Source organism: Esox lucius, chromosome 19 (assembly GCF_011004845.1).
Source record: "Esox lucius isolate fEsoLuc1 chromosome 19, fEsoLuc1.pri, whole genome shotgun sequence".
NCBI lineage: Eukaryota > Metazoa > Chordata > Actinopteri > Esociformes > Esocidae > Esox > Esox lucius.
Genome location: NC_047587.1, coordinates 45,155,140 through 45,168,393, shown reverse-complemented (window position 1 = coordinate 45,168,393; position 13,254 = coordinate 45,155,140). Strand labels below are relative to the sequence as shown.

Sequence of the window (13,254 nt, the reverse complement as noted above, 5' to 3'; positions counted from 1 at the left end):
TGCAGAAAGATGGGGGCATGACTGAGATATAAATACACTCTTTTGTTATAACTGCATTTCCCTTTAAATTTATAAAGGCTATATTTAGGAAGTCACGACGCTTAAGTGCTGTGTCACGTCCGTAACGATTTAAAGAATAAGTTTAGATTGTATAATCATTATTATTACAATTAATTTGAAACTTTATGTACAAAGCCAAAATATGTCCATTCTAGTTATGATTGACAAATCATCTCACTTAATTGCTCTAAACAACCTAATTATGCGTTACGGACGTGACCATGCATGATTTGCCCAGCGCATATTTGTTTAATTAATTTATTTATTTATTTATTTCAAGCAATATAATGACACATAACAAAGGCAATCAAGAAGCATTCTGATTAAATCAATCAAAAAAAAAAATCATCACCTTTACAATATAAATCGATCTATTGCTTGAAATGGAGTGGAAAAAAGTCAAACTTATTTAAATTCACCTTGGTCTTTCATAATTTTACTGTTAAAAAAACCCCACACATATATTAAATTGATCTCTATTACTGTACATCAGAACTTTTTAGAAATCAATTAATACTAGTACCATGGAGTGTGCGTGTGCGTGTGTGAGAGAGAGAGAAATATGAGACGCGCCTTCTGTGATGACTCACTTTCTTTCCCGCGCACGCCCTCTGTGGTCAAAGGCAGTTATTTGTGGTGATTGTAGATCTGCGATTTCTGGACAAAATCTCTACTTTATTTGCAGTAATTGGTAAGTATTTTGGGCGTCTCTTTCACACAGACCGTCTTGATCCTCCTGACATCCAAACCAATATAAACGTGGCAAAAACCCATCGGGCCTAATGAAATGAAGTAATCATTGTGATTTTGACTTCAGACAATAACATTTCAATTATTATTTCAATGCATTGGCTAATTTTGCAATAATGTGGCTATTTTAAAGCACGATTGCGCATTCAACAACGCAAAACGGGTATAAACATTGCGATTAGTTTGACACAAAACATAATATTGCGATCATTGTGACATGATTGCTTTTTTGCATGCAAAAAAAATAAAACGCTCTCCAGACTGTTTGTTCTATATAGACACAGGCCAACACACTGTTACAATCAGACAGCGTTTCAATTCACTGACGGGACTGAGGGGAAACCGGTGCACTTAACTCCGGAGAATATCGATATGATAAACTGCATATATAATGATTATGTATCTTAGGCATTATCAATTCCATATCTTTCGGGGTCTAAAGTAAACACCTTGATGATAAAAACACATTATCAAGCAAGCAATATCATGCCCGAATTGAGTTTTGAACATGCTGCTCACATGCCGGTTACAGTTTAGCAGCATGAGAGATATGCGTGAACTAATCTATAACACGGTGATTTCAGTTTAAATTTGATTAATTGTGCAGACTTACCTTACTTGTTTGTTGTTTCAAATAAAAAGAGACACACAAAAAGGTCTCTGTTCAAGTTTTCCAGCGTCAGCCAAGTGATGATTTCGGAACGGTCACGTCCATAACGGAAAGAAGTCACATCCGTAACGTCCGTTTTTCCTCATAAATTGATTTTTTAAAACTAAAATAAAATAAATAATGTATGTTCTATAGAGAGCCGACACTCATCCATTCGGCTGGTATTATTTATTTTGGCTTGTGCATTTTAATTCACAGAATTTCAACAAAGTATATTGTCTCCCACAAACTCGCGTCTTTTTTTTTGTCACGTCCATAACGCATGTGTATTTCCCTCATATTAAATATAAAACGCATGTGTAGATTGATATTTTTCTAATGTCTGTACTCCTTTATTAAGGGAGTATGGACATATAAACAGACATTTAAATATATTGGTATTAAATGCATTTTCTGAGAATTTATATTTTATGTTTTGACTGCAAATGTCACGTCCATAACGCTGGAATTGCCCCACTGCACATCACCTAAAGATCACAATACCCACAGTGAATCATGGTAGTGGCAGCATCATGCTTTGGGGCTGTTTTTCTTCAGCTGGAACCAGGGTGGAGGGAATTATCAGCAGTTCCAAATACCAGGCAATGTTAGCACAAAACCTTCAGGCGTCTGTTAGAAAGCTGAAGATAAAGAGGAAATTCACCTTCCAGCACGACAACAACATAAAGCACACATCCAAATCCACAAAAGCATGGCTTCACCAGAAGATTTTTTTGGAATGGCCCAGCCAGAGCCCAGACCTGATTCCAATAGAACATCTGTGGGGTGAAGAGGGCTGTGCACAGTCCTTGCAATCTGACAGATTTGGAGCGCTTTTGAAAAGAAGAGTGGGCAAATATTGCCACGTCAAGATGTGCCATTCTTATAGACTCAAAAGGTGCTTCAACAAAGTATTAGTTCAAGGGTGTGCACACTTATGCAACCAGGTTATTGTGAGATTATCATTTTCCCCCTCAAAGATTTCAGTTTGAATTTCAATTGAATTGTTCAAAAATGTCTTTTTAGATTTTTGTCTCATTCTTTTACATCACAAGAATCTGCCATTTTAACAGGGGTGTGTAGATTTCATATCCACTGTACATTTCTCTGACCTCACTAGCTAGTTTGATACTCTGAACCTGCAGAACGTTGTTGCTCTGCTCTGATGCTCATGCTATAGTATACTGTGCACGACGGAAAATACACAAAAAAAATAATTGTACTTCATAAAATGTTCTGTTTTTCCAGTGCAGCGCATCACAACTTAGCAGCGTCCCTCTCCGCTGCTCTGATTACAATAAGAGGGTAACATTGGGTACAAACATTTACCCACCAGTGTGGCAGATAACCTCCTGAGATTTACTTGCCAAACATAAAATCTCTGCTTTTGGCGCTTGGCAGGTGTTCATTTGGGACCCTCGTTAACAGGTGTATCAACACCATCAATGAATGTCACACCAGCAATAAGGCTATTGCTGGTCTTGGCATTACACTACAAAGCCTAAACTGTGGGGCACCTACCAAACTGTACAGTCAGTTTCACAATTTTTTCAATGCATTAGGCCTGCTTTATACCTTGAATGGTCAGCTGTTCGCAGTTTGAACCCATCAGTTAACCACCAGGGAGGTGATCTTTCTCTGAGGAACCATCATTCTAAAGGATGCAGCAATTGGATGAAGTATTTAGCAACCAGAAGTGTGTAGATCTAAAACGAAAAAGTTGCCAATTAATATAATGTATGTATCAATTACTGGTATCACCTCCCTTCAAGGCATATTCTGCACATCCATGAGACCATATACACAAGATGGGCTTACATCCAGGTAGTGCAGTTACGCATGTATTTCTTGGCCTGACCTTGGTGTGGCTGATAAGCTGAGAATAAAAAAAAAACTACAGTTGATAAACATTTCTACTGTTCTGACTGGTCCCAGATGCAATGCAATTGGTTGGCCAAAGCCAACCTACAGAAATCGTTAATCACGGCATTGGCTTTGATACTTTGATTGGTGAGAGACAATCCAATTACCCATACATTTATTTTGAACAACTATCCTCATAATGACATTGGCACAAAATACTTAGGACAGCAGCTTGAGCCTGTATATGGAACGATCAATAGAGCAGTTTAATTTATTTAGTGATGAGTTAAGGGATGATAAAAATGTAAGCCTTCTTTACGTATTTCACATCAATATACAACATTTATATAGAACACCAATCTACAGTTCACAGAATGAAGGCTTATACTCAGCCTAAATATAGTGCTTTGGACTGTACTTTACAAGACCTAAGACTACATGTAGCAACCACTGTTGAGTGCTGGTGGATCTTTTAGCATTGTCCTTTTTGTCTGTGCCAGAGTAGTGTATGTTTATTGTGACTCTTAACAGCATTGCCCTAGCATAAGAACTATGCTGATGCTATTATTTGTTGTTGGCTGGCAGCCATTTTGCAGTCATTCAATATCATATAGATTTTTCCTATGTAACAGGGACTGTTATGTTCCTCTTAAAAGATCTACCGTGATAAACATCTATAATGAAAGTCTAATATAAAACCATGCTGGCAATATGTTTGGAATACTCACCGTGACATGAACTCTGTAGCCTCAAGCCGATATGTCACGTTTCTGATCAAATGGCATGTTTCTGATCTAATTCTGTTACCCCTCATGCGTGATAAACGGCAATCACAATAAACAATTCCTACATTAACACAGCATGATAATCAGAAAAAAAAAAGTAAATTATTCATGCCAAAATGCAAAACACAAAGTGCATGTTGGAAAAAGTCATAAAGAACAGCACTCCTGTTCACAGAAGTGTTAAAATGACTTAGAGAAACAGATAAACATGTGAGCTATATAAATGTAGAGGTCTGTATCAGCTAGGCCTACTTGTACAAACAGTGCAGGCCAGCCAATACCCCACTAAGGAACAAAACCGTCTACCGCACAGGAAAAGGCCACAGGTGCAAACAGAGAGAGCGGCGGAGAAAGAAAACAAGGAGATTGTTAAAACCTGCCTCTGTGACTTCCTTAATGTTACCAGATGTTTCACCTCTAGCTCAATTTCCATGTGTTTTCCTATAACATCAGAAATATTAGGCAAGCCTGAATATCAATCTTCAGCTGAGTGCAAATCACAATGAGTTTAGAGACGATGCACCACTTTTAGATAGAGAAAGATGATGCAAAGCTGAATCAAGCGGAAGTCCCGCCTATTCTATTTTTGGCATTGATGGCCTCATGGGATATCATACAAAAGCTCTAATTTCTAGACGTACTTAATCCCCTTCATAATACCCTTCTAATGCCCAGATAAGAGACTTCTCACTACAGCTATGTTGATAATGCAGAATTAAATTAAACATTTAAACAGCATTGCATGCATTACCAGCAGCCTGTTCCATGTATAATAAACATTCCTGGGTGAAGGGGGGTCATGTTTCACCAGTTCTTGAAACCGTTTAACTACCTGTGCAAATATGGCTCAGCTAGGATAACCAACAATACACAGACCTCTTGAAAATAATGTCACGTATAAGGGTGATGCCTAGAAACAGCGGTAGTGGAATCCTCCAGAAGGAATCCATCTCATCACTTTAAATGACTCGGCACTGAATGGAGATTTGTTGCGGTATGAATTGGATTTGCCACTAGACTGCAGTATATTTAAAAATAGGCAACAGTACAACGTTAATGTTACCTAGCTTGTTATCCAGGTGACTAATGAATTGAAACTGTAACAGAAAACGAAGCCATAACCAAAGAAAGCGTTACCCTGAAAGTCCCGTTATGTTTACAGACAGAAAAGCAGCAACTCCGACACACGTAAAACCGCTGGCTGAGACATCCAACGGATAGCACTGCACACACATTTACCCAATCAACATCAGCGCGGTTTGTAGCTAATATTAGTTAGAAAGCCAGAATAATTCAATGTGAAATGTATTTTAGAGCAAGCAACAACGTGTTAATCTTACTATAGAAGCTGATTACAGTTAACGTTAGCTGTCATTTACAATTAATTTGACCAGCTAACGTTGGCCAACTAGCCATGTAGCTGTCTCAAGTCAATTCTGGTGCTTAAAAATAGTAGCTAGCATGTAGTCAACAGCTGTAACGACGTAAGGTGTGATCACAGACAGAACAAGGACATAGCTGACGTTATTAGTAAAATACGTAGCTAGTAACTATGATACTGATAGGTAGTAATTACTTTGCTATCGTAGCTAGCTAGCCACAATTACACTGCATTACTGTTGTACTGTAGTGAGAACAATCTAAAACACTGACTAGTATTGAAGAATGACGTGCTTTGGAAAAATGTAATGCCTTACAAATCTACAAAAACACACTAAACAAGATATAACTACCTGTAACGCCACAAATATATCAGTTCATTCAGAGTCCAGCTAGCTTAGCTCCACCAGCACGACTTGGCCGTATTTTTCTAACTAGTATTCTGCCAGTAACACTGACGATGACGTCATAATCGTATTGTAATGAGGAAACCTTCAGAATAAAAGTGCCAATGTCAATATATTGCATAGTGTATAATTTGTTATAAAGATGGTAAAGTGTAAAAGATAGTACATTTTTAACAAGTTTTCCAATTAATGCAAAGAGCAAACTATAACTATATAGGTTTAAAATAAAATAATTCAAAACATTATTAAAGCATAAAATGTCCAAAACTCAGTACTTTTATTTGACCTATGCAAACTGCCTTATAAAAAAACTTGACATTGTGCCATGTAACATGGCATTTGAGAATTAATCAATAGGGTATAAAGAATCCATATAGAGTGGGGGGAAATACAGGGTATATACATGGATTCTTTATACTCTAGTAATTCTCGAATGCCATGTTGATTAATTCTCGGGCCCAGTGTCCTTACGGGCCCATCCGTAAAGGGGCTGAGTTGGACCAACATAAAGGAACAATGAGTAAACCCCAGCTAACTGATATTACCTACCTGTAAACAAGCTAGACCAGGGGTATTCAAATCTTACCCTATGAAGTCCGAAGCATGCTGGTTTTCTGTTCTATCTAACCATTTGAATACTACAGAGCTAGACTCTCTAACTCCAAAAATACAGGGAATGGCCCACCCAGATCCTTACAAATAAGGTAGAATCCTATTGGTAATTTGTAGGCGCATGGCCATCTTGCCTATATGCACACCCTATGTGCATTCCCCTTCCCAATAGGGTTTAACAAATAAATACAGTAAGTTAAACGTAACTAAAAAGGTGACACAGGGAGAGAACTAATTATTACCATGTAGAAAAGGTTAACAATAAAAAACAAACAAACTCTCTCTCTCTCTCTCGCTCATTTCAATTCTGCTTTATTAGCATGACAGTTATTACAACCGTATTGCCAAAGTTAGAGGTACAGTAAGAAGGAGTCTACACGGTAGCTGCCCCATTTAAGGTGACATCAAGAACAACAATAACCAGCATTGTCAGAAATATTCAGCAATATTCTCTCAACATCTCACAAGAAGTCTCAAAATCTACCAAGCCGGAAGGGTTGGGTTTTAAATAATAGAAAGTGGCCTCTGATTGGAGGAACCGATTAATCAAAGCCAAACAGGATCACATTGGAAGAACATAGTGGTGGAGAGAGGGAGACCAAAAACGATGAGCACATACAAGCATATAAACACAGAGTTAGTCAAAGGATGTAACACCACATATTTCAATGGTTGAGGTTTTGGCACTGCCCATCTGATTGCATTCAATAAAGAAAATAAAGAAATCTAACAAAGGACTCCAGCTCATAGGAAGCCCACCTTACATTTGATGTCATGCTCCAGCTGAAAAATCATACTACCTGCTTGAGGTAGGTATGACTTAGAACACTTTCTCATTTTTGACTTGGGAACAATTAGAGTTAATTGCCTTTCTCAGAGATGTAATGACCAATGTTTCAGCTTGGTTGAGGGATTCAATCTACCAACATTTAAGTTACTGATCAGAGGCTCCAACCACTGGGCCACTCTGCCACCCTGAAATGTAAATGTCCACTTACGGAAGTGAATATCCAGACAGGTGTTATTGACGAAGTTGTTACAGTAGTGTTGAAAATATTTGCTATTAATTATGCCTTATTTGTTATTTATTTCTGAATTAGTATTTACCCAAATTATTTCTTGGTGGCCTAATAAGGTGGGGACCTCATTCATTAGGGAACGGTTATTATAGTTATGTGTAAACAGGGCCGAACATAAAATTTTTTTGCCCCTGGCCCAGCAAGGCCATACTGTAAACCCTAATGTATTTCTTACTCAAATGTTTCTAATAAGTGTAACTTCAAGTTAGAAAATGTTTTCCAATAACTTAAAACGTTTATGTTTTACTGACTTTTACTAAATTTTTATAAGTTTAAAATGAAAAGTTACCAGCATGCTCTGCTTCAAGTTGATATTTTTGCAAATCATATATTGGAAATTGTATTATCCTTTTTTGCATGTACTTTGACTGATTAATTCATCTTAGCTACACAAACATCAAACACATACATTTGTTTAAAGTAATCCAATCATTTAGTCAAACATATATTTTGCACCCACTACTGAATTGATTGTAACAATTATATAAAAAATATTTATGTCAAAACATGTGCTGGAAATCAATAGGAATTTTGCATTCCTTTGCAAGCCAATGCCTTGTGGGTAGCTTTGCATAATTTCGGTTAAGTTCCCAGGTTTTCCAGAAATCTGGGGATTTCCTGAAAGTGTTTTTAACCAGGGCTTTCTGGCAACTAGGTGGTTTGCAAGACTTCAAAATAAGGATTTATGGAATATGTTAGGTATTCACAGTTGACTATTTTTTTGACAGTCAATAAAGTGAATTTAGAGATAATAACTGTGTTCAATAACCATGTCTCAGGCATTACCAAATACAGTTAATTTATATGTACAATAAACTTGAAATATTTGTTTTTTTAAATCTTAACTAGTAAGTTCCTATACATTTAAATCTTTAAGTAATTACTTAACATAATTGAGTTATTTGACTTAAATATTTTGATGTAATCAGTTTCCACAAAGGTTTTGAGTAATCTGAACTTATTAGGTTTTACAGTGCAGTGGGTTTGAAACTTCCTGGCCCCAAAAACATTTTTGCTGTCCCTCCTTGCAAGTTGTAATTTATAAGTGTAACAATATATAACCAAATACTTTTGTAACTTAAAATGTTTAATCCTTTATGAAATGCATTCTGGATATATAAAACATAAAAGATTGTTTAATATTTCTTTCATCACATTTCAAATTCTGAAAATAAATAAAAAGATAACAGTCAACAAAACATTTGATTTTAAACAAAACACGAACTTGGCTGGTCCGTCTTAGTTAGTATGTATGCAGTTGTTATAAGTCACCCATTGGGCACTTGTATTTAAATTCCTGATCAGTACGACCAAGGGACCTGAAGACAGATTGTCAGCCACCCACTTGGCTGTCAGGCAGACCAGGTGCAGTTCACTATTGCCATGGCTGGTCTGGGACTGTTTGCGAAAATTCCACTCTAGTCGGGAACTTAAGACAGACGACACACTGCATCTGAGTTCCATTTAAGTCGAAAGAGGTTCATTTATTTTTTGCACTGACATGAACATTTTCGCTTTTATTTGAGTTCATAGTTATCCTTCGCTGCCTTCTTCAACTTAGTGGCCACCAGCGTGCGAAAGGAGCTGCAAAGTAGTTATTTGTGCGTGTGCCAGATTACGAAACAACTTAAGAATGTCGAGTTAATATTAATAGATTTATTTCAATATTATTTTCAAAACTTTCACAAACAGTGGCCAAAAATCACAAAATGCATCTTTATGCAGTTGTGCTCGAAAGTTTGCATACCCTTGGAGTATTGGTAATATAGACAGTGGGGAGAACAAGTAATATATACACTGCCGATTTTGCATGTCTCCCACTTACAAAGCATGTAGAAGTCTGTAATTTCATATCATAGGTACTCTTCAACTGTAAGTGACAGAATCTTACACAGAAATCCAGAAAATCACATTGTATGATTTTTAGGTAATTAATTTTCATTTTATTGCATGACATAAGTATTAGATACATCAGAAAATCAGAACTTAATATTTGGTACAGAAACCTTTGTTTGCAATTACAGAGATCATATGTTTCATGCAGTTCTTGACCAGGTTAGCACACACTGCAGCAGGGATTTTGGCCCACTCCTCCATACAGACCTTCTCCTGATCCTTCAGGTTTCGGGGCTGTCACTGGGCTACATGCTGGGCTACATGCTTCACGGTTGGGATGGTGTTCTTGGGGTTGTACTCATCCTCCTTCTTCCTCCAAACACAGCGAGTGGAGTTTAGACCAAAAAGCTCTATTTTTGTCTCATCAGACCCCATGACCTTCTCCCATTCCTCCTCTGGATCATCCAGATGGTCATTGGCAAACTTCAGATGGGCCTGGACATCCGCTGGCTTGAGCAGGTGGACCTTGTGTGCGCTGCAGTATTTTAATCCATGACGGCATAGTGTGTTACTAATGGTTTTCTTTGAGACTGTGGTCCCAGCTCTCTTCAGGTCATTGACCAGGTCCTGCCGTGAAGTTCTGAGCTGATCCCTCACCTTCCTCAAGATCATTGATGCCCCACATGGTGAGATCTTGCATGCAGCCCCAGACCGAGGGAGATTGACCATCATCTTGAACTTCTTCCATTTTCTAATAATTGCACCAACAGTTGTTGCCTTCTCACCAAGCTACTTGCCTATTGTCCTGTAGCCCACCCCAGCCTTGTGCAGGTCTACAATTTTATCCCTGATGTCCTTACACAGCTCTCTGGTCTTGGCCATTGTGGAGAGGATGGAGTCTGTTTGATTGAGTGTGTGGACAGGTGTATTTTATATGTGTAATGAGTTCAAACAGGTGCAGTTAATACATGTAATGAGTGGAGAACAGGAGGGCTTCTTAAAGAAAAACTAACAGGTCTGTGAAAGAAGGAATTCTTACTGGTTGGTAGGTGATCAAATACTTATGTCATGCAATTAATTGCAAATGTATTATTTAAAAATCATTCAAGTGTACCTATGATAAAAATTACAGACCTCTACATGCTCTGTAAGTAGGAAAACGTGCAAAATCGGCAGTGTATCAAATAAGACATCTGTAAAAGACACCTGCATGCTTCAGAGCAGGTCAATCGGACTTATTGTTGATTTTAAGTGCATTTGAATAGGTTTTGCCAAATTTCCACTGTACAGCAAATTCCAAGATGGTGGATTTTATGGGTTCATGAGGCTTTTTTGTTCATCATGAGAAATGTGGCATGTACACAAAATCACCATTCTAGGTCAAATGGGGGTGGAAATGCCATCATTTTGAAATTCGGTAAGTGATTCGTGTATTGTAGCGCCTCTTGTGGACAAATCAGGGCGGGTGTCGTGAGGTAGTAACTTGGGGGCTATAGTTTCAGTGGGCAAAGTTAAATGGAAAATGTTCTGTTATTTAGCAATTTGTGCCACAAGAATAAGAATAAATATAGTTGCAAGCAACCATGGGACAGGGTTCTCCTGTGACATGATGAACATGGGGAAAGCAGCCCTATAAATATTACAAGCATATGGCTGCAGAAACAATCCCATGGTAAGCACTTCAACAGTTTTTACTGTGGTCAGCCTTATTGTCCACCATCTTGTACAATTTCTGTTAGCTTTAAACACCCTATAGGGAGACATGTATTAGACACGTGGTTGCTGATTGCCAGGTCAGTCAGTGTTATTGTTTATTTTAGGTAAATGTTGATAGGTTTCATATAATGTTCACTGTACAAAATATCCAATATGGCGGACATGATTGGTCCCTGATAATGTTACACATCTTGGGGAATCAGGCATGTACACAAAGGATCAGCATTCTAGGTCAATCGGGGTGCAAATAGTGTCATCTTGAGATAATTAATTAGGGCTTGGCCTGTGGCACCCATTGTGGAGGAATCGGGTTGGGTGTCTTTGTGGGTTATATACCTGGTCTGTGTTTTCATTGTGCCATAATATAATGCACACATGAGGTGTATGCATCAATGAGTTTTAAAATAATCAGCCATTTTGTCCGCTGTCTTGTATTTTATCTTGTAGCTGTGAACACCCTATAGGGTGACATGTATTAGACACATGGTTGCTGATTGCCAGGTCAATCAGAGTTATTGTTCATTTTATGTAGAATTTTCTAGGTTTCACAAAATATTCACTGTACAAAATCTCCAAGATGGCAGATATGATAGGTCTTTGAGGCGTTTCTATAGGTTTCATATGATGTTCACTGTACAATATTTATTATTCCATAGGTTCCAAGATGTCAGACATAATTGGTTCTTGATGTAGTGTTGCACCTCATGTGGAATTAGACATAGCCAAAGATAATTTTGGAGATGTTGGAGTTTGTTTGATTGAGTGTGTGGACAGGTGTCTTTTATACAGGTAACACGTTCAAACAGGTGCAGTTAATAAAGGTAATAAGTGGAGAACAGGAGGGCTTCTTAAAGGAAAAACTAACAGGTCTGTGAGAGCTGGAATTCTTACTGGTTGGTAGGTGATCAAATACTTATGTCATGCAATAAAATGCAAATTAATTATTTAAAAATCACAGAATGTGATTTTCTGGATTTTTGTTTTAGATTCCGTCTCTCACAGTTGAAGTGCACCTATGATAAAAATGTCAGACCTCTAAATGCTTTGGAAAACCTGCAAAATCAGCAGTGTATCAAATATTTGTTCACCCCACTGTATAACATTTGTAAAGAAAACATGAGTGAGCAGGCAAAACACTTGTGCTTTATGTCTTATGGGATTCACATTCAACTGTAGGTCATAACAGAATGGCACAACCATGAAACAAAACATAGCTACAAGGAAAGATTTTTACTGACCCCTTTTCAAAAGTCTACATACCCTTAATTCCTAATAATGTGTATTGCCCCCTTTAGCATCAATGACAGTGAGCAGTCTTTGTAATAGTTTTCTATGAGGCCCTGAATTCTTGCAGGTGGTATAGCTTGCCCATTCCACTTGGCAAAATGCCTCTAGGTCATGGAAAGTCATTGGTTGTTTTGCATGAACCGCACGTTTGTGATCTCCCCAGAGTGGCTCGATGATACGGTACTGTGATGGCCACTCCAGAACTTCACTTTTTTCTGCTGTTACCACTGGAGGGTCAACTTGTCCTTGTGCTTAAGGTCATTGTCGTTGCTGGAAAGTCCAAGAGTGTCCCATGAGCAGCTTTTATATATATATAAACATGCTTTAAAGATAGTTAAATGTTCCAATGTAGTCATATGTTTTATTATATGAGCTATTCAATTTTAAATTCAATTCACTTGCTATAGGGATGCGCTAGCGTTCCAGCTCAGCCAGCGTTCTTTTGCAGTTTTTGAGGCTAGGGTGAATTTTATGCGTTCTATTGTCCTGCCTAATACTACACTAAAAAGGAACACGTCGCTAACTAGCTTAGCCGATAGCCGGCCGGCACACCACAGTAAACTACTTACCCTCGTAGTTGTGCAGATAACTCGATACGTAGACTTTGAATCCCTTGTTCCACTTGCTTGTTGGAGCAGGGGACCAGGCATCAACAATTTGATGGACATCACTAATGCTTATTTTAGGCACTAATGCTTATTTTAACCCTAACCCTGGAGACATCTACTAAAAACTGATATTTTGGGCGACGTGAGTGATTGCCTTATATAAACCGGAAACTGATATGCTGACATCTGGCTAAATCGGAAGTTCGTCCATACACTTGTGTA

At 37.9% G+C, this 13,254-nt stretch overlaps 1 protein-coding gene across 1 annotated transcript in view; it reads right to left on the bottom strand.

Annotated features, from left to right (window-relative positions):
- The window catches only part of osbpl5 (oxysterol binding protein-like 5), a 191,758-nt gene extending 185,814 nt beyond the window's left edge, over window positions 1–5,944 (bottom strand). The window contains exon 1 of the mRNA XM_013131244.4: window positions 5,841–5,944. The gene's annotated coding sequence lies outside the window, so the exon portion shown is untranslated. The remainder of the gene's footprint in view (window positions 1–5,840) is intronic.
- Window positions 5,945–13,254: the final 7,310 nt, after the last annotated feature.